At 44.8% G+C, this 23,237-nt stretch overlaps 1 long non-coding RNA gene across 1 annotated transcript; it reads left to right on the top strand.

The window, feature by feature from the left end:
- Positions 1–1,374: 1,374 nt before the first annotated feature.
- On the top strand, positions 1,375–21,442 carry LOC143809967 (uncharacterized). The gene is made up of 3 exons (XR_013222564.1): positions 1,375–1,492; positions 13,372–13,463; positions 20,886–21,442. It is a non-coding gene; the product is annotated as an uncharacterized LOC143809967 (long non-coding RNA).
- The last annotated feature ends 1,795 nt before the right edge of the window (positions 21,443–23,237 follow it).

Genomic DNA, 23,237 nt, shown 5'->3' on the forward strand with positions numbered 1-23,237 from the left:
ATCTTTTTAAGTGGTGGAACTTGCACTATTGCTGACTGACTAAATACTTTTTTGCCCCACTGTATATATCTATATATATATATATATATATATATATATATATATATATATATATATATATATATATATACATACACACACACACACACCAATCTGATTGATTGTGATAAAAGTGTCGGACTCTTTATTGGCCCAACGTGGCAACGTTTCGGATCAATAACAGAACATTTCTCTGATATGAAACTGAAATGTTGCCACATGGGCTAATAAAGAGTCCACTGTTTAAAGGGATTGTAGAGATATAGAAAAAATACACAGCACCGATGTGCCTACGTGTCACCGCCTCCACAAATAAATAGTACAACTGATTGCCGCTGTTATGCCATGTATGCCTGACCTTAGACACTGGGTGCACATAAAAAGTGGAATGTAAAAATCCAGGCAAAGAAAAAACAGAAGTGCACTCACCTTCTTTGTCTTTTGTCCACGTTCTTCCCAAGTGTGCCCGCATATGTTCTAAATAAAGGACTTTCGCACAAGAGACCGGTGAGTGCACTTCTGTTTTTTCTTTGCCTGGATGTTTAAAGGGATTGTCTCCCACTAGGACAACCTCGTGCTAAACTAAATGTTTGGCCCCGATAAAATAATAAAGCCTATACTCACCTCCTGTGCCTGTGCCGTTCCCACAGTGGCTGTTATGACCCCCTCGGGGCTGTGATGTGCTGTTGAGATGCCCGGAACCAATCAGCGCTGGTGTCACTGTCTCCATCTTCGGACAAACTGAACGTGAAGAGGAAGTCCAGGATGATGGTGTGAGTTTGGATCGGGATACCCTCCACGAGGCTGGAGGTGGTGGTCTGTATACAGACAGTGAACTTCAGTCTTGTGAACACAGCCTACAACTAATTCTGTAATGGTGCATGTATACTAACGCAGATCGTGTTCGTTCGTGCGTGTCGCCATTTCTAATTCACCTATATATTTTGCCATGGTGGGGGGCCCCATTTGAAAGTTCGCACCGGGGCCCATAACTTTGTAGTTACGCCACTGCACCCTCACCTACTCCTGAACATGACAGCAGCAGTGACTGGAGCTCTGCAGGAAAAATTGGAGGCTTGGAACCAGAATAGGTCAGCAATTCTGCGATGCTGCCTCCTAGTGGCTCCAGAACTAGGGCTTCTCACTGGGCTGCAGGAGGGACCCTCAGCCCCACTATTCCTGTGGGAACAAGCTGCCAGCACTGCACTACGCTACGCTACACTAACTACACTGTCCCTCGATAACACTAGTACTGGTTAGGAAACTGCTGTGTAGGATGTCTCCCTGTACTCCCATCATCTGCTGCAGTTGGGACCGGGGGAGGGGGTGCCCAAGTGTCTGTGCTGCAGCCATCATAGTCTTCTGCTGCGCTGGGGGATCCTCCTATTGACTTTTGCCCTGGCTGTCTCCTGTCCTGGTATTGGCAGGTGGTGAAGGCCCTGCTGCAGCATAGGTAAGTATATATAATAGTGTGCATATGGTAGTATGTGTATATAGTGTATGTAATATACAATATAGTGCGCAGTATATGTATTTTCTTGTTTGTAAATGAGTATGGGTATACTGCAGATGATCCTTGTATATGTAATAGTGTATCTGTAGTATAAAGTTTATGTATAGTGTACAGTATATATGATCCTTGCATCCGTAGTATATATTGTACATAATGTATAGTGTACAGTATGTATGTATAATATATATATATATATTATTGTTATATTTCATATATATATATATATATATATATATATATATATATATATATATACACTGCTCAAAAAAAATTAAGGGAACACTTAAACAACAGAATAACTCTAAGTAAATCATGATGTTGTGCAAATGGAATAGACAACAGATGGAAATTATTGGCAATTATCAAGACACACTCAATAAAGGAGTGGTTCTGCAGGTGGGGACCACAGACCACCTCTCAGTACCAATGCTTTCTGGCTGATGTTTTGGTCACTTTTGAATGTTGGTTGTGCTTTCACACTCATGGTTGCATGAGACAGACTCTACAACCCACACAAGTGGCTCAGGTAGTGCAGCTCATCCAGGATGGCACATCAGTGCGAGCTGTGGCAAGAAAGTTTGCTGTGTCTGTCAGCGTAGTGTCCAGAGGATGAAGGCGCTACCAGGAGACAGGCCAGTACACCAGGAGACGTGGAGGGGGCCCTAGGAGGGCAACAACCCAGCAGCAGGACCGCTACCTCAGCCTTAGTACAAGGAGGAACAGGAGGAGCACTGCCAGAGCCCTGCAAAATTACCTCCAGCAGGCCACAAATGTGCATGTGTCTGCACAAACGGTTAGAAACCGACTCCATGAGGATGGTCTAAGTGCCCGACGTCCACAGATGGTGGTTGTGCTCACAGCCCAACACCATGCAGGATGCTTGGCATTTGCCACAGAGCACCAGGATTGGCAAATTCACCACTGGCGCCCTGTGTTTTTCACAGATGAAAGCAGGTTCACACTGAGCACATGTGACAGATGTGACCGTCTGGAGACGCCGTGGAGAGCGATCTGCTGCGTGCAACATCCTTCAGCATGACCGGTTTAGCAGTGGGTCAGTAATGGTGTAGGGTGGCATTTCTTTGGAGGGCCACACAGCCCTCCATGTGTTTACTAGAGGTAGCCTGACTGCCATTAGGTACCAAGATGAGATCCTTAGACCCCCTTGTGAGACCATATGCTGGTGCGGGTGGCCCTGGGTTCCTCCTAATGCAGGACAATGCCAGAACTCATGTGACTGGAGTGTGTCAGCAGTTCCTGCAAGATGAAGGCATTGAAGCTATGGACTGGCCCCCCCAATCCCCACACCTGAATCCGATTGAACACATCTGGGAAATCATGTCTCGCACCATCCACCAACGTCACGCACCACAGACTGTCCAGGAGTTGGTGGATGCTTTAGTCCAGGTCTGGGAGGAGATCCCTCAGGAGACCATCTGCCGTCTCATCATGAGCATGCTCAGGCGTTGTAGGGAGGTCATACAGGCACGTGGAGGTCACACACACTACTGAGCATAATTTCCTTGTCTTGAGGCATTTCCACTGAAGTTGGATCAGCCTGTAACTTCATTTTCCACTTTGATTTTGAGCATCATTCCAACTCCAGACCTCCGTGGGATATTAGTTGTGATTTACGTTGATCATTTTTATGTTTTATTGTTCTCAACACATTCCACTATGCAATGAATAAAGATTTACAACTGGAATATTTCATTCAGTGATATCTAGAATGTAGATTTTAGTGTTCCCTTTATTTTTTGAGCAATATATATATATGAAGAATATTTCGTTTTAAAACGATGTGTCAATGGCAGAGAACTGCTGTATGTAAAAGCTCATGTTAAAATTGCATTGCATACGGATGTCATACGGATACTAGATGCGAGGAAATCGCATCATCGCATTGCAAACGGATTACACACGTTAGACCATACGGAGAACATTGGTGCAATTCTTGGCCGTCAAAATAGGACCATTTTTTTTAAACGTACATTGAGTGTGACACGCATCTGGTGCGTTCCAAAGCTGCATTCCACAGCACCTCTAATTCCACATACCTTCTAAGGGTATGTGTCCATGGTCAGGATGGCCGGCGGTATCGCCGCTCGGCGCTAAGTCCCGCCCCCTTTCTGGGACGCGATCATGCCGGATGTGTACAGTACACATCCGGGATCATCGCACCCCTCGCCATAGGGCCCTGTGATATTACCTGCGGCGACGCAGCGTCGCCGCAGGTAGCACGGACATGCTGCGATCTGAAAAGACGCGCAGCATGTCCGGAGTCGCAGGGCCGCCGCGTGCGGGTTTCCACGCATAGTGGACACGGGATTTCAAAAAATCCCCTCCACTATGCTGGAACATCTGGACGCTGCGTGTTTGACGCTGCAGCGTCAAACAAGCAGCGTTTACTTACCGTGGACACACGGCCTAAGAGTCCGGTTTCCATGACGCCTAATGTGTTTTTACACTCCCCTTCTGAACATGTCATTTCAACAGGGCTATTTAAATAACCTAGCTCATAAGATCTTAGGCGCACGTTCTCCCTGGCAGTCACCCTCATCTTGGGGACGCTGCAACATGTTTCTCTCACAACATAGCAATATTGTAAGTCTCCAACTGAGTCTTTTAGATTTCTCCATGGCTTCACCATTACTCCAGTCTATAGACCTTTATCCCCCTCTAGTGCCCTGAATTGGTATAGCAATATACTGCTATATAAGAAAAATATTTTCTTTTTTTATATATTATGGATAATATGTGGACACGTGTAATCAATGGAATTGTACCCATGACTTGTATATGTATATGCATTATTTCATGTATTCCTGCACAAATGAGTTTCTCAGACAGAATGTGCTAAATTAATTTTCTCTATTTCCAAAAATTTCAGATTTTTGTAATATTTGCCGCCCTGTTACTTTATGACATACAGTCATGGCCAAACGTGTTCGCACCCTTGAAATTGTTCGAGAAAATGTGCCTTACAAGTAGTTTTTGACCACATATGGGGTATTGGCACACTCAGAAGAAATAACATTTTTGAGGGAAAAATTGGATTTTTTATATTTTCATGGCTCTACATTATAAACTTCTGAAAGCCACAACTTCATGAGAAACATGCCCTTATAATATTTATCAACAAATGAAAGAAAATCCAATTATATAACAAGGGCCATGATGAACATATCTATGGGATACTCGCTAACTGAAGATATAATACCATAGAAAACTTGCGAACAAACACCCGACAAGAACCATATTATAAATGCTTTATTGATTAAAAATACAACATGATATTAAAGGGCCAGGGAGGGAAATGGAAAAACACTCAGGTCACAATGTGCACCATGAAACGGCCAGAGGTACCAGCATGTGGACCATGTGGCAAGGAATTAATACAAGTATAGGATCCTAAAAAGAGGAATCCTAAATAAGCCATCACAGAAATACGCAAGTTAGCATGTCCAGTAATGCAACAACATTGGCTGCTAATGGAAGTAAGAGTATAATTACCTGATCAGGCACAGATTACCACCACGGTCCACAGCTGGCACCAACCCCAACGCACGTTTCGGCGAGATGAGCCTTTCTCAAGGGGTAACAAGTGAGGGGAAATAGCAGACTTAAAATAGGAAACACCCACCAATCACCGCTCGGTGTAGCAGCTGAATTGTATAGAACTAATCCGTATATGTTCAATGGGTGATGTAAAACATGTACCCTTAAGCCATGTTACTATGGCAATACAAAGCGGCGCCAGAATAAAGCGCTGCTATAGCAGACGCCGCACATGGTATGCAGGGTGCTGCAGCCGCCATTTCTCATGTGCCGTCCGACAGTGATGACACATGTATCTCCGCGGCAACCAGGAACGCTGGGCGGCGCCGGCGTCTGACGCCAATAGTACACGCGCCGTCCACCAATGATGACGCGTGCATCACCGCGGCAACCCAGGACGCCGGACGGCGCCGGCGTCTGACGCCCAGAGGGAGGGACAAGGTCACTCCCCCTGCAGCGAAGGAGACGCCGGAGACCGGCCGACGGACCGAGAGCCACGGCGCACACGCGTCTAGGTGGGGGGCACGCGACTCACCAGCAACTGTGGCTACAAAGGAGACCCATTACACCCAATTTGTACCAATGTGGGTAACCACCTAAACAAAGGGCACATAGATGTACTTCAATAGTACCCACACACATATACAGTATTATAACAACATACAAAGATAAGGACTTCAATCAGTACATAGATACACTGAAATCTCATGATAATGCCTACAAACATATACAGCAATTGAATATAATATTACAACAAAATACAGAGATACACATAATACTCAAAATTACATTTGGAATGTTATAACGGCCATATATGTTGTGCAGGGATAATAATCAATCCATCCAATGATACATAGAATGTCCAGACGAAGTGGCTGCCATACATTCACCAAACGGAGAGAAACGTGGATGTTTACTAAATAAAAATGAATAAAACAAAGTTAAAAACAACGAAAACGCCTATACATGCACATGGATCGTGGAGAATATTATAGAAATTATTGTAAAGAAGGCCCGAGAGAGAGAGAGAGCACACTCACAAAAAAGGAACAAAGCTAATTGTTTCATTTAACCCTTTGGGCTGGACAGTGTCCAAAGCCCAGATCCACCTTGTCTCACAGCGTGCCAATCTCTGACTCAGGTTCCCCCCACGAATACCAGGGGTAATAATATCAATTCCCCTGACCCTGAGGAGGGAACTGTCACAGTCATGGTAGATTTTAAAATGCCGTGGTATCGTCCTGAGCGTGGCAACATCCTCCTGGCCGACCGCCGCCTCAATCCCCAAGACATGCTCACGCACCCGCACCTTAAGTTGGCGAGTGGTCATGCCGATATATATTAGATTGCAAGGACAGATCGCAAAATAAACCACATAACGTGAATTACACGAGATGTGCTTCCAAATATCATATATCTTAGTACCTGCAGAATTAAAGAAGGTGCGGGTACGCTCGACATTGGGGCAGGCGACGCAACGGCCACAAGGAGTGCAGACACACGCAGGACGACCCATATCCAAAAAAGTGGATTTAGTTTCACCTTGGTAGTGGCTGTGTACAAGGTGGTCCCGTAAATTTCTGGAACGTCTGACTGTAATGCTGGGGGTAGCGGGCAACAATTGATTTAAGATGGGATCAGTCTGGAGGATCGGCCATGCCCTTTGGAGACAGTTTCTCATTCGTGAGAATTGGGCATGATAGTTCGTGACGAATCTTATTTTTTGATTAATTTTTGGGGTTTTATTTTTATAGAGCAAGGATTGTCTGGTGGCATACCTTGCTCTATTATATGCTCTCTTAATGGAGCGTCCACTATAACCCCTATCACGAAATCTCATGCTCAAGTCTTGTGCTTTACATTTAAAGTCATCCTCATCGGAACAAATCCTGCGTAAACGCAGGAATTGTCCGATGGGAATAGAATTAATGAGAGGCTTCGGGTGAGCAGAGGAGGCATGTAGCAACATGTTAGATGCAGTCTCTTTCCTAAAAATAGTAGTCTGCAAAGTGTCCTCATGGTCCCTCCATATTTTAACATCCAGGAAATCAATGCAAGACGCATCATAATGGTAAGTGATATGAATATTTTTGTCATTTGAATTAATCACCTCCATAAAAGCAGAAAGTTGTGCATAGTTTCCCTGCCAGATCAGGAAAATGTCATCGATGTACCGCACCCAAAAGGGGATGCGGTCCATCGAAAGACCCTGATCTGACAGGGAGAGGTCCCTCTCCCACAGCCCCAGGAACAAATTAGCATATGCAGGGGCAAACGCCGCACCCATTGCAGTGCCCTGGAGCTGCAGGAAGAAGGACCCCTTAAAAATAAAAAAATTGTGTGTAAGGGAAAACCGGAGAAGTTCCAAAATTAGGTGTTTGCCAGGACATTGATATTCAAAAGACATTTCTTTGATCCTCACCTGCAATCTTTGTTTCCCACAGAGAAGGAACAAATAGCTTTGCAGGATTTAGAGGACTTGGCCTTCGAACATCAATCTGGTGAAGGAGGTAAGATCCCACCATCCATCAGAGTCAAATCTAAAAAATTTCCCCCTTTTTCTACATGCACAGCAGTAGATCTATTTGTGCAGGTTGTTTCTAGGGAATTTAACAGCATCCCTAGAGGGGTTGGCAAAGATAATTTGACTCGTGCTGAGCGTGAGAGATTGGAGGTCCTGCGGGAGCTTCCGGATGTAGTGCTGAAGCCAGCGGATAAAGGCGGCAATGTTGTCATTTGGCCTAAATCTGCTTATGAAAAAGAGGCCTTTCGTCAGTTAGACAATAGGACATGCTATAAACGCTTGACCTTTAATCCATTGTCGTCCTTTACTGACCAACTCAACAAAATTCTGAAAATTGCGGTTAATGAGGAGGTTATTACTAAAGAGCTGGCTTCGGCACTACAAGTGGTTGAACCAACTATTTCCACGATGTATCTATTACCCAAGATACATAAAAACCGGCAGGCTCCCCCAGGACGTCCGATCATCTCAGGTTCAGGGAATTATCTTGAAAAGGTCAATCTATGGTTGGATTCCAAATTACAACCGTTGGTTGAAAGTCTCCCTTCGTTTTTGTTAGATACGGGGGAGTTCCTTAAGAGGGTGGATGGTCTCCATATTGGACCAGAAACCATACTCATAACAGGTGATGTTGAATCCCTGTATACGAACATCAAACATGAGGATGGTCTGGCCGCAACTAAATTTTTTTTGGATATGTCCAACTTACCTCTGGGGATCATCCACCTAATTTTGGAACTTCTCCGGTTTTCCCTTACACACAATTTTTTTATTTTTAAGGGGTCCTTCTTCCTGCAGCTCCAGGGCACTGCAATGGGTGCGGCGTTTGCCCCTGCATATGCTAATTTGTTCCTGGGGCTGTGGGAGAGGGACCTCTCCCTGTCAGATCAGGGTCTTTCGATGGACCGCATCCCCTTTTGGGTGCGGTACATCGATGACATTTTCCTGATCTGGCAGGGAAACTATGCACAACTTTCTGCTTTTATGGAGGTGATTAATTCAAATGACAAAAATATTCATATCACTTACCATTATGATGCGTCTTGCATTGATTTCCTGGATGTTAAAATATGGAGGGACCATGAGGACACTTTGCAGACTACTATTTTTAGGAAAGAGACTGCATCTAACATGTTGCTACATGCCTCCTCTGCTCACCCGAAGCCTCTCATTAATTCTATTCCCATCGGACAATTCCTGCGTTTACGCAGGATTTGTTCCGATGAGGATGACTTTAAATGTAAAGCACAAGACTTGAGCATGAGATTTCGTGATAGGGGTTATAGTGGACGCTCCATTAAGAGAGCATATAATAGAGCAAGGTATGCCACCAGACAATCCTTGCTCTATAAAAATAAAACCCCCAAAATTAATCAAAAAATAAGATTCATCACGAACTATCATGCCCAATTCTCACGAATGAGAAACTATCTCCAAAGGGCATGGCCGATCCTCCAGACTGATCCCATCTTAAATCAATTGTTGCCCGCTACCCCCAGCATTACAGTCAGACGTTCCAGAAATTTACGGGACCACCTTGTACACAGCCACTACCAAGGTGAAACTAAATCCACTTTTTTGGATATGGGTCGTCCTGCGTGTGTCTGCACTCCTTGTGGCCATTGCGTCGCCTGCCCCAATGTCGAGCGTACCCGCACCTTCTTTAATTCTGCAGGTACTAAGATATATGATATTTGGAAGCACATCTCGTGTAATTCACGTTATGTGGTTTATTTTGCGATCTGTCCTTGCAATCTAATATATATCGGCATGACCACTCGCCAACTTAAGGTGCGGGTGCGTGAGCATGTCTTGGGGATTGAGGCGGCGGTCGGCCAGGAGGATGTTGCCACGCTCAGGACGATACCACGGCATTTTAAAATCTACCATGACTGTGACAGTTCCCTCCTCAGGGTCAGGGGAATTGATATTATTACCCCTGGTATTCGTGGGGGGAACCTGAGTCAGAGATTGGCACGCTGTGAGACAAGGTGGATCTGGGCTTTGGACACTGTCCAGCCCAAAGGGTTAAATGAAACAATTAGCTTTGTTCCTTTTTTGTGAGTGTGCTCTCTCTCTCTCTCGGGCATTCTTTACAATAATTTCTATAATATTCTCCACGATCCATGTGCATGTATAGGCGTTTTCGTTGTTTTTAACTTTGTTTTATTCATTTTTATTTAGTAAACATCCACGTTTCTCTCCGTTTGGTGAATGTATGGCAGCCACTTCGTCTGGACATTCTATGTATCATTGGATGGATTGATTATTATCCCTGCACAACATATATGGCCGTTATAACATTCCAAATGTAATTTTGAGTATTATGTGTATCTCTGTATTTTGTTGTAATATTATATTCAATTGCTGTTTATGTTTGTAGGCATTATCATGAGATTTCAGTGTATCTATGTACTGATTGAAGTCCTTATCTTTGTATGTCGTTATAATACTGTATATGTGTGTGGGTACTATTGAAGTACATCTATGTGCCCTTTGTTTAGGTGGTTACCCACATTGGTACAAATTGGGTGTAATGGGTCTCCTTTGTAGCCACAGTTGCTGGTGAGTCGCGTGCCCCCCACCTAGACGCGTGTGCGCCGTGGCTCTCGGTCCGTCGGCCGGTCTCCGGCGTCTCCTTCGCTGCAGGGGGAGTGACCTTGTCCCTCCCTCTGGGCATCAGACGCCGGCGCGGTCCGGCGTCCTGGGTTGCCGCGGTGATGCACGCGTCATCATTGGTGGACGGCGCGTGTACTATTGGCGTCAGACGCCGGCGCCGCCCAGCGTTCCTGGTTGCCGCGGAGATACATGTGTCATCACTGTCGGACGGCACATGAGAAATGGCGGCTGCAGCACCCTGCATACCATGTGCAGCGTCTGCTATAGCAGCGCTTTATTCTGGCGCCGCTTTGTATTGCCATAGTAACATGGCTTAAGGGTACATGTTTTACATCACCCATTGAACATATACGGATTAGTTCTATACAATTCAGCTGCTACACCGAGCGGTGATTGGTGGGTGTTTCCTATTTTAAGTCTGCTATTTCCCCTCACTTGTTACCCCTTGAGAAAGGCTCATCTCGCCGAAACGTGCGTTGGGGTTGGTGCCAGCTGTGGACCGTGGTGGTAATCTGTGCCTGATCAGGTAATTATACTCTTACTTCCATTAGCAGCCAATGTTGTTGCATTACTGGACATGCTAACTTGCGTATTTCTGTGATGGCTTATTTAGGATTCCTCTTTTTAGGATCCTATACTTGTATTAATTCCTTGCCACATGGTTCACATGCTGGTACCTCTGGCCGTTTCATGGTGCACATTGTGACCTGAGTGTTTTTCCATTTCCCTCCCTGGCCCTTTAATATCATGTTGTATTTTTAATCAATAAAGCATTTATAATATGGTTCTTGTCGGGTGTTTGTTCGCAAGTTTTCTATGGTAGTATATTATAAACTTCTGTGAAGCAGCTGGGGGTTCAGGGTACTCACCACACATCTAGGTAAGTTTCTGAAGGGGTCTGACTTCCCAAATGGGGTCACTTGTGGGAGCTTTCACATTTTAGGCACATCAGGGGCTCTCCAAACAAGACCTGACACCAGCAGATCATTTAATCAAAATCTGCATTCCAAAACATCATTATTTCCTTTCTGAGCCCCACCGTGAGCCCCCACAGCAGTTTACCACCACATATGGGGTATTTGCATACTAAGGAGAAATTGCACAATAATTTCTCCAATTTCTCCTGTTACTCTCCTGTTACTCTTGTGAAAATGCAAAATTTGGGGCTAAAAAATATTTTTGTGGGGAAAATGTGATTTGTTTTATTTTCAAGGCTCAATGTCATAAACTTCTGTGAAGCACCTGGAGGTTCAAGGAGCTCACCACACATCTAGACAAGTTCCCTGAGGGGTCTAGTTTTCAAAATGGTGTCACATATGTGTGGGTTTCCACTGTTTAGGCACATCAAGGGTTCTCCAAAAGTGACATGGCATCCGCTAATTATTGCAGTAAATTTTGCATTCAAAAAGTCAAATTGTGCTTCTTCCCTTCCAAGCCCTGCTGTGCGCCCAAACAATAGTTTTCCCCCACATATAAAGTATCAGCATACTCAGGACAAATTGCACAACAAATTGTAAGGTGCAATTTCTCCTGCTACCCTTGTGAAAATGCAAAATTTGGGGCTAAAATAATTTTTGTATGGGGAAAATGTGACTTTTTTTATTTTCACGGCTCAACGTTATAAATTTCTATAAAGCAACTGGGGGTTCAAGGTGCTCACTACTCATCTAGATAAGTTCCCTCGGGGTCTAGTTTCAAAATTGTGTCACTCATGGGAGGTTTCCACTATTTAGGCATATCAGGGGCTCTTCAAATGCAACATGGCAGCCGCTAATTATTCCAGCAAATTTTACATTCAAAAAGTCAAATGGCGCTCCTTCCCTTCTGAACCATGCTGTGTGCAAAAGCAGTGGTTTTCCCCCATGTATAGGCTATCAGTATGCTACAGAGAAATTGCACAACAAATTTTGTGGTCCTTCTTTTTCCTGTTGCCCTTGCAAAAATTAAAAAAATGGGTCCAAAGTAAATTTTTTGTGATAAAAAGTTACATGTTCATTTTTTCCTTCCACATTCCAAAAATTTATGTGAAGCACTTGAAGGGGTAAACTTCTTTAATGTGGTTTTGAGCACGTTGAGGGATGCAGTTTTTATAATGGTGTCACTTTTGGGTATTTTCTATCATATAGGCCCCTCAAAATCACTTAAAACGTGGTCCCTAAAAAATTGATTTTGTACATTTTGTTGGAAAAATGAGAAATTGCTGATCAACTTTTAACCCAGAGCTCTGACGAAGAACACTGCCAATGTTAGAAAAGCGTTGCTGTTGTCATGGATACTATATTATTTTAAACATTTTCAGTAAATTTAAGCCTTCATTGGAAGCTGAACCTTTTTCTTCATTGGTTTCCTCTCAAGCAGGCTCTTGAAGTCTGTGCTTCCACAGGCTTTATGCAGGGTGAGCTGGTTCTCTTTTCTTTTTCTAGACTATAATATGGCGTTCCTTCCTTTCTAAGCTTTGCACTGTGCCTCTAAAGCAGTTTACTCAGGAGAAATTGCACAACAAATTTTTGGGTCCATTTTCTCCTGCAATCTTTGTGAAAATGAAAAAATTGGGGGCTAAAACATTTTTGCCGGAAAATATTTTTTTTTGCATTTTCACAGTTCAACATTGTAAATTTCTGTGAAGCACCCTGGGGGTTGAAACGGGTTCCAGAGTTATTACAACATACATTGACACTGGTTAGAATTGTAAAATTTGGTCTTGTCATGAAGGTGAAAACAAGCTTTCAGGGTGAAGGGTTAAGGATAGCACATGGCCTACGGTGTGAAAAAAGTCACAGAATCAATAGTTGTCCCATGTGCACACCAAAATCCCATTTCAGTGAATAGATCTGTAATTTAAATAGATCACATTCAGACTGGAGAGCTAAATAGTTGTATTCGACGGCGCTATGAATCTAGAAGTCCATTGAGGGGCAGTAATAAAATAGTGGCCATTGTTGGAGTCTATAACCACCCTTGGGTCCATTTCACATGGCCAATATTATTCTATGCATTCTCTTTGTTTTATAACAGGTAGAATATGTTCCGTTATAAACTATGGACATGTTTGCATTTTTACGGCCGATTGATTTGCAAATAAAAAAGGAGACAGGTCTGATTTTCATCCTATTTGCAGAACAAGATCAGCTATTGAAGGCCATGAGTCCATTAAAAAAATGGACAGAACCAACCATGTTGCTTGTACTGCTTGTTTTCCAGTGTGTAAAGGTAAGGCAAGCTAGGCTAGGAAACCTTTAGCTTTTTACTTTGAGTATGAGATAAATACGCCACACTGAAGAGAAAAACTGAGACAACGACCAAAACCGGATGAAATTTTGAAAAAAAAACACTGATTAAAACCTGACATGTGAACGAACTTAGGCCTTAATCAGATGTCAGTGACTTTCAAGTATGTAAAACAAAATTTCCGATATTGGTGAGTTTTTACCATCAGAGTTTCATCAGTTTTTCTTGTATGCAAAATAAATACATACGGTACATTGAAAATCTTCTCCTATGATATCAGTGTTTAAAACGGACAGCACACGGATGGCAATGCGTGCTGTCAGTGATTTCATAAGCTTGATTGTATAATTTTGAGCCACTAATAGGATAAAAAACAGACTCCACGCGATCTTAAAAAAAAAATAGGACATGTGAACTGCCACATAGATTATATCAATGTATGTGTTCTATCCGTAAAAAATATGGATAGGACACAAAAAAGAATGTCTGATTGAGGCCTAAAACATATGCTTACACACATATAAGGGAGCTAAACAAACTATTTCTGATTTGCCAATGAGTCAGTTTCAAAAATTTCCAGTTAAAGGAATCCTGTCGACTCGGAAAATGCCATTAACCTGCAGTATTTAAGTGGAGAGAATAGGGTTAATCTGCAGGTTAGTAGCGTTACAATGCTGTCCTAACACCTGACTGAAAGTGCAACTACAGGAAAAAACAATAACTTATTTCTTCCCAGGAGCTGACTTTCATTCACGTGGCATGCACAGAATGTTTTGATTGAGAGTTACAGATACACGCTACACCTTGACCTGTCAGTCACATTGCTGGGGCGTGCTTACAACCGCTGCTCAATGTGTACTGATTGGTAAGGGTATGTGCACACGTTGCGGATTTGCCTGCGGATCTGCAGCGGATTGGCCGCTGCGGATTCGCAGCAGTTTTCCATCAGGTTTACAGTACAATGTAAACCTATGGAAAACCAAATCCGCTGTGCCCATGGTGCGGAAAATACCGCGCGGAAACCCTGCGTTGTATTTTCCGCAGCATGTCAATTCTTTGTGCGGATTCCGCAGCATTTTAACACCTGCTCCTCAATAGGAATCCGCAGGTGTAAAACTGCAAGTGAAATCTGCACAAAAACGCACTAAATCCGCGGTAAATCCACGGGTAATCTGGAGGGAAAACACAGTGCGTCTTACCTGTGGATTTTTCAAAAATGGTGCGGAAAAATCCACACACGAATCCGCAACGTGTGCACATAGCCAAACTGTTGCTGCTTCGTGCACAGCCCCATGACTAAAAGCCGAGGCTCCCAGGAGGAAAAAAGTTCATCTTCTCCCAGGCAACATCGGAACGCTATTAACCTACAGATTTACAATATAGCAGGTAAATAGCATTTTCCGAGGTTACAAAAATCTGCAGCAAATATGGAAAGTATGCATTCAGGGTTGGCCTGGCCCACCAGAGAACTGGAGATTCCTCCGGTGGGCCCTAGCTTCTCCTTCAGGAAAGTTCATAGTGCAAACCTTGCAATTGCTATGGAGCTCTAGACTGGGGGAGAAAGGTGGGCCATCAGAATCAAATCCTCTTGTGGGCCCAATGTTCTTCAGTCTGACGCTGTTAATGTATTTTTCCAAAGAATTCACATATCTCAATGGAATTGTTAGAATTCTGATTTCACACAGATGTTGGTGTAGAATCAATGCTAGAACTGCATGAAAAGTTAACGAACATACCTGTGAAACTATTTAGAGATTGCCAGCACAATATACACTGCTCATCATAAGTGAGTACACCCCCTTTGAAAAGTAAGATTTTAATCAATCTGTCACTGAACAATTTCCACAATTTAGACAAGACTGAGTTTCACAGAAAACATTTTAATTCCTAAAAGAATGTAATGGTTAATCATCAGGGCCGTATTTAGAGTTTATGCTGCCATAGGCAATTTTAGTGCTGCCTCCCCCATTGGTGAGTATGACTAACGCAGACACTGTCAGCAGTGACTTAGGCTACTTTAGCCAACACAAGGGGTCAGCATAGGCATTTTCCTTTTAATGGGAGCAAACCTGGGGAATGAGAAGGGGTTGTCCAAATAGCAATAGAAATTAACAATAAATAACAATAATATTAATATACAACAAGAACTAGTGCAATTGTAAACTTTCTTTTTAACCTTGCTTATCATCAAATATGTGGTGAAAATAAATAATCTAAATTAACAATAATACAGGGTGGGCCATGTATATGTAGCGCCCCCACTGCCGCAGGGCCGAGGGGTACCCGGTACCGGGCCTCTGAGTCTCTGCTTCTGGGGTTGTCACGGCGGCTAGGCCCCGGCCCGTGACCCTGCCGTGGGGCGCACAGTGAATGATAGGTGTGGATGTTGGTGGTGCAGTTGTGGGGTGCAGGTCGCGGTAAATAACGAGGACACCAGGTTGCAGTCTCTTTACCTCTTTACTGGAGATCTCTGAGTCCTCAGTCCAGAATACGGTTCACCAGGCTGCGCAAGTCCGGCCGGTCCAATGGCACCTCCAGAGTTCACTTCACAGGTGGAAATCGGTGCCTTCCTTCTTAGCGCTATGTGTTGTAGTCCTTCCCTGCTATGCTTACGGAAAGTACCCCACAACCGTTGTGTCTGTTTCTCGTGTTCCCTCACAACTCGATTAACTGATCTTCTGCTAATCTTCCGTCCCTTCCTGATATTACAGTTAGAACGGCACCCGTTTGTCGGGTAGGCCTGGAGTACTTCCGGGACCCTAGAGACGCCCCTCTCCCGCAATTGCCTCCCAAGACTTCATAGGTGATTTAGGTGAGACAGCCCGCCTGAGACTGACTGTCCTGCCGCTGTTTAGAGTATTGCTTGAAGCTGTCCAATGAAATACTCCCTCGGCGTTCCGGCCGCCGGTAGTGCGCCTCAGTAGGATGTTGCTCCGGTCTTACAGCACGACCCCTACTGGTATTCTCCTATTGCTTGATCTCGTTTCTCACTCAGCACAATCTATCTCGCTTCTAGTCCTTTCTTGGGTCCCGCCGCTTCCCGGAGCTGGCGCGGACCCGTTACGTTCTTTTCAATGCCAAGCCTCTGTCAGGATCCCACCCCTGACAGAGACCCTACTGTCTCTTCCTCCACAACACCCTCTGCCACTAGGTGTTGCTTCGTCCAATCCAGTCAGCTTTTTCCTCTAACTTCCTGCCTGACCCCCAGTTTACCCACTATGGTGGGGAGTGGCCTAATGAATAGAACCCTTAGCTCCCCCCGGAGGCCCAGCTGTGAAATCTATTGGTGTCTGTGATACCTGATCAGATGAACTCCTTCAGTGCCATCGGATGCACCATGGCTCCCCATAGTGGCGGAGCCACAGTACTGCAACGACCAGAACTCTGGGGCGCTGCACTCCCCCCTGGTTAAACACAGTACTCCGGGACTGGGAAGAAAACAACAATACAGGTTAGCAAAAAGACATACAAGTTTTGTTGAGTGCAAATAATAATAAGTATACTTGAACAGAGCTTCCCTTTATGGGAGGTGAGGACACTTGAACGTTACAAACATGGTTAACATTATAAATTACAGGCTATAAATAACTCCTGTTACCCAACCGGGTATTCTACTAAGTACAAAATTGTTGAACAATAATTTAACATTGCCTTTAAGGATTCACACTCTAAATCCACTAAAGACCTTCCTATAATCACATTATAAGGTATTTTAACTTTCCCATTCGCCTTCTTTAAATCTGCAGGACCTCCTGTCCTATCGGCACCAGACCTACTGCCTCTCCTTTCTGTTACAGGACCACCCCGTTCAGCCAGGGCCTACTGCCTTTTCAACTACTATACACAGTATAGAACATAACATTACTTTCAGTTTAAGAGCACTAAGTCATCTCTACATGACTCCTATGAGGACTCAGGGTTTACCTTCTATCCTAACTATCTATCAACATTATCTAAACATTTTCTATCGAACATTAAGCCTTCTCATTATCTTTCTTCCTTTCTTGCATGCTGGACACCACATCTATCTCTACGGGCCCACTGCATCCTTCTTCTATCTTTCACCTTTTAATTCTCAGAGCACATCATCAGTATTTCTTCACATTTAACTAATTAAACACATATAACTTTCTCGTACAAACATTATCATCACTTTTCTCTCATCAACATTATTGCTACTTGTCTTAAGCAATATTACTATCGAAACGCGACAAATGAACATCCCCTTTAAGAGGGGACCAAATCCCTGTGAGGTAGCGCGTCTTCTCAAGCTACCAGTCCATACTCAGCAAAGGTTCCAGTGCGGTATCTTCGCAAAGAGTCTTTCTTTAAGTAAAACCAGTAGGGAGCCCTTTTAAGAAGGTGCAAACTATTTACAAGCAGTTTGTATCATGCACTGTTCATGATTCAGCAGTTCTTTTCAACAATGAGGAAACAGGAAACAAGAGCGAAAGCAGAGGAAACAAACAGTTAACTATGTACAGTTTCAGGTTTCCGAGGTTTAGTGGGACGGCTTCCAGGGCTGCACCTGGCACTTAACCCTTCTTGGCCTGGGAAGAGTGAGGTCCAGGGTTACACCCAGTGCTGGACAAACGCCGTTAATCCGTCTTTCCTGTACAGTTAAATCATGCACAGCGATGGAGGTCTGCGCAGCTTGAGTAGGGGCATTAGCTGCAGCAGAGGTAGCGGCTGCTGCAAGATCAGTCACTGGAAAGAGGTCAGCAGCTGTGGCACTAGCAGTCGCTGGAGGGGTGTCAGTTGTCAGGGCAGGGTCGTCCTTCATACCTGCTTCAGATGCGGTCCCTCCGGTGCCGGTCTGGAATGCTGGCTGCAGGGCCTTGCGCTGCGGCGTCATCATCTCCGTTTGCAGCATCTTGCTTTCCGGCAGGGCCTTGCTTTCTGGCTTCGGAGCGCTGGAACTTCTTTCTTGCTCCGGACCAGACGAGGCTGCCGACAGATGTCTGGTGAGGCTCCCGATGATGGTCTTCTCCCACCCGGCCTCAGTGCTCAGCTGCGTCTGCGGGAGTTGGTGGATCAGCTCGTCCGCTCCAGTCTGCAGGAGGTCAGCGTCAACTATGGAGGTCTGGCTGCGGTGCCTCTCCGGGTAGCTGGGGGAGTCCTCTGCTCCGACCCCACGCTCCGGCTCCGGGCGGCTGGCCATGGCGTCCTCCATGTCGCTGAATTCTTCTTCCTGATCCTTTTCCCGCTCTCTCCTTCGTGGGCGGTTTCGTTTTCTCTGTCTCTGCCCACCATTGAGGATCAGGAGGCGGATCTCGGCTGCTGACGGACACGTCCTCAAGGGGCCGAGATATTTAGACTGGGCGGCCATTGTCTTTCGCGCTCTTCAGCTTGTTCACGCCCACTTCCACGCCCTTCTTCTTCTCCTGCGCTCTCCTTAGCGCTGTAATGGTGGTGGTTTTGGCGCGAACTTTTGGCGGCAAGTGACAATCCACAGTCTTTGCAATAAAGTACAGTCCAAGCACAATAAATCACAGTTCCAAGGCACACATGACCTGATTCTTCAGGCTTAAGTAGATCCTGTTCGTGACGCCAAGTTGTAGCGCCCCCACTGCCGCAGGGCCGAGGGGTACCCGGTACCGGGCCTCTGAGTCTCTGCTTCTGGGGTTGTCACGGCGGCTAGGCCCCAGCCCGTGACCCTGCCGTGGGGCGCACAGTGAATGATAGATGTGGATGTTGGTGGTGCAGTTGTGGGGTGCAGGTCGCGGTAAATAACGAGGACACCAGGTTGCAGTCTCTTTACCTCTTTACTGGAGATCTCTGAGTCCTCAGTCCAGAATACGGTTCACCAGGCTGCGCAAGTCCGGCCGGTCCAATGGCACCTCCAGAGTTCACTTCACAGGTGGAAATCGGTGCCTTCCTTCTTAGCGCTATGTGTTGTAGTCCTTCCCTGCTATGCTTACGGAAAGTACCCCACAACCGTTGTGTCTGTTTCTCGTGTTCCATCACAACTCGATTAACTGATCTTCTGCTAATCTTCCGTCCCTTCCTGATGTTACAGTTAGAACGGCACCCGTTTGTCGGGTAGGCCTGGAGTTCTTCCGGGACCCTAGAGACGCCCCTCTCCCGCAATTGCCTCCCAAGACTTCATAGGTGATTTAGGTGAGACAGCCCGCCTGAGACTGACTGTCCTGCCGCTGTTTAGAGTATTGCTTGAAGCTGTCTAATGAAATACTCACTCGGCGTTCCGGCCGCCGGTAGTGCGCCTCAGTAGGATGTTGCTCCGGTCTTACAGCACGACCCCTACTGGTATTCTCCTATTGCTTGATCTCGTTTTCTCACTCAGCACAATCTATCTCGCTTCTAGTCCTTTCTTGGGTCCCGCCGCTTCCCGGAGCTGGCGCGGACCCGTTACGTTCTTTTCAATGCCAAGCCTCTGTCAGGATCCCACCCCTGACAGAGACCCTACTGTCTCTTCCTCCAAAACACCCTCTGCCACTAGGTGTTGCTTCGTCCAATCCAGTCAGCTTTTTCCTCTAACTTCCTGCCTGACCCCCAGTTTACCCACTATGGTGGGGAGTGGCCTAATGAATAGAACCCTTAGCTCCCCCCGGAGGCCCAGCTGTGAAATCTATTGGTGTCTGTGATACCTGATCAGATGAACTCCTTCAGTGCCATCGGACGCACCATGGCTCCCCATAGTGGCGGAGCCACAGTACTGCAACGACCAGGACTCTGGGGCGCTGCACTTATGGATACACCTAAGTAAAATGGGAATGGTGGGTGATATCAACTTCCTGTTTGTGGCATATTAGTAGATGGGAGGGGAAAACTTTTCAAGATGGGTGGTGACCATGGCAGCCATTTTACATAGTAACATAGTTATTAAGGTTGAAGGAAGACTTTTAGTCCATCTGGTTCAACCCATAGCGTAACCTAACATGCACTAACATGTTGATCCAGAGGAAGGTAAAAAAAAACCATGTGGCAAAGAGTAAGCTCAACATTGGGGAAAAAAATTCCTTCCCGACTCCACATACGGCAATCAGATTAGTTCCCTGGATCAATGCCCTATCAAGGAATCTAGTGTATATAACCTGTAACATTATACTTTTCAAGAAAGGCATCCAGTCCCCTCTTAAATTTAAGTAATGAATCACTCATTACAACATCATATGGCAGAGAGTTCCATAGTCACACTGCTCTTACAGTAAAGAATCCGCGTATGTTATTATGCTTAAACCTTCTTTCCTCCAGACGTAGAGGATGCCCCCTTGTCCCTGTTTTGAAGTCGGTCGTTTTGGATCCAACTTTATTTTTTCCAATGGTGAAGAGGGTCATGTGACACATCAAACGTATTGAGAATTTCACAAGAAAAACAATGGTGTGCTTGGTTTTAACATAACTTCTTTCATGAGTTATTTACAAGTTTCTCTTTGTTTACAGCCATTGACATGTCGCAGAGGTTAACACATGAGGAGCTGATAGAAATTGTGTTGATGTCTGGTGAACACAGTACCCGGGTCATTGCAGCAGATTTCAATGCAAGACACCCTACACAAGAACACTGTCACCATTCCCATGTTATTTAGGTATATACATACGAATGGCCCACCCAACAAGTTTGCCTCATCACTGAACATAATGTTTTGTGTAAACTGAGGGTCCTGTTCCAATTTTTGTTGTGTCCATTCTGCAAATTCAGCTCGCCGATCTGGCATCAGTCGAACATCCCTTCGGTGGATATTAGTTACTCACAAATGGCACCCTTATAAATTCCAACTGCTGCAGCATCTCAACGAGGAGGGAAGGGCAGTCATCCAGCCATGGTTCCCTAGAGGTTTCCCTCACAGGAGGTTTTCCTCTCCTGAGTGCTGAAGGATGATTCTTCGTAAGTCAGAGGTTTGCCATTTTCAGTATTTTTTTCATAGCAATTGGCTGATTCTAAATTTCAGACACTCAATGAAATAATAATAATCTGATTAGTAATAAAATTTGATTGATTTAACATCCAATAAAAGTGTTTTGTGCGTCTCTTTCACAATCTTGGGGTGGTGAGATCTTTTTGGGAATCAAAATCCAGCATCTATGATGAAGCCACGCAATTAAATATGGAGTCAGAGCATTTTTAACCCTGTTCTGGAAGACAGGAGGGAGCAGAGATGAAAAAGTGTTAGGCCGGCGTCACACTTGGCGTAAGACAATACGCCACGTATTATACGTCCGTACTACGGCCGTAATACGGAGAAATGTTCCCAAAATATTGATCCGTAGTCAGGGTGTTTCAGCGTATTTTGCGCATGGCATCCTCCGTATGTAATCCGTATGGCACTTGTACTGCGAGATTTTCGCGCAGGCTTGCAAAACCGACATCTAATGGATTTATGTGCTCAAATGTTAGGGAAAACATATATACAGTATATATATATATGTCATTGAGACACATATATATATATTCTGTATTTAGATTTCATTCAGCGCGATATCTGTGAACAGCCGGTAATTCAATTGCCGGCTTTTCATTTCTCCTGCACAAACCCGACAGGATATGAGACATGGTTTACATACAGTAAACCATCTCATATCCCCTTTTTTTTGCATATTCCACACTACTAATGTTAGTAGTGTGTATGTGCAAAATTTCAGCGCTGTAGCTGCTGAAATAAAGGGTTAAATGGCGGAAAAAATTGGCGTGGGCTCCCGCGCAATTTTCTCCGCCAGAATGGTAAAGCCAGTGACTGAGGGCAGATATTAATAGCCAGGAGAGGGTCCATGGTTATTGGCCCCCCCGTGGCTAAAAACATCTGCCCCCAGCCACCCCAGAAAAGGCACATCTGGAAGATGCGCCTATTCTGGCACTTGGCCACTCTCTTCCCACTCCCTGTAGCGGTGGGATATGGGGTAATGAAGGGTTAATGCCACCTTGCTATTGTAAGGTGACATTAAGCCAGATTAATAATGGAGAGGCGTCAATTATGACACCTATCCATTATTAATCCAATAGTACTAAATGGTTAATAAAACACACACACATGATTTAAAAGTATTTTAATGAAATAAACACAGCGGTTGTTGTAATAATTTATTGCTCTCTCAATCCATTTGCAGGCCCTCGCTTGGCAAAATAATAAACGCACAAGATACATACCTTCTGATGTCCGATCACGTCCCACGAGGTAATCCATCTGAAGGGGTTAACTAATATTACAGGCACGAGCTGCGATAAACCACTTGCTCGTGCCTGTATTCCCCGGGTGCTGAAAGGAAAGCTGGATCTGTACTTACATTGAGTCGCGGTGATGCGCCCCTGCTGGATGTTCTCATGAACTGCAGCCTGGGAACTTTTTCCCACGCTCCAGGTCAGATGAGGACATCCACCAGGGGGCGCATCACCGCGACTGAAGGAAATGTAGGTCAATGACCTACATTTCATTCATTCGCCGGGGAATTACAGGCACGAGCGAGTGCATTAGCAGGGCTCGTGCCTGTAAAATTATTAACCCCTTCAGATGGATTACCTCGTTGGACGTGATCTGACATCAGAAGGTATGTATCTTGTGCGTTTATTATTTTGCCAAGCGAGGGCCTGGAAATGGATTGAGAGAGCAATAAATTATTACAACAACCGCTGTGTTTATTTCATTAAAATACTTTTAAATCATGTGTGTGTGTGTGTGTTTTTTAACCCTTTCCAACAATTGGATTAATAATGGATAGGTGTCATAATTGACGCCTCTCCATTATTAATCTGGCTTAATGTCACCTTACAATAGCAAGGTGGCATTAACCCTTCATTAC

Source organism: Ranitomeya variabilis, chromosome 2 (genome assembly GCF_051348905.1).
Source record: "Ranitomeya variabilis isolate aRanVar5 chromosome 2, aRanVar5.hap1, whole genome shotgun sequence".
Lineage (NCBI taxonomy): Eukaryota > Metazoa > Chordata > Amphibia > Anura > Dendrobatidae > Ranitomeya > Ranitomeya variabilis.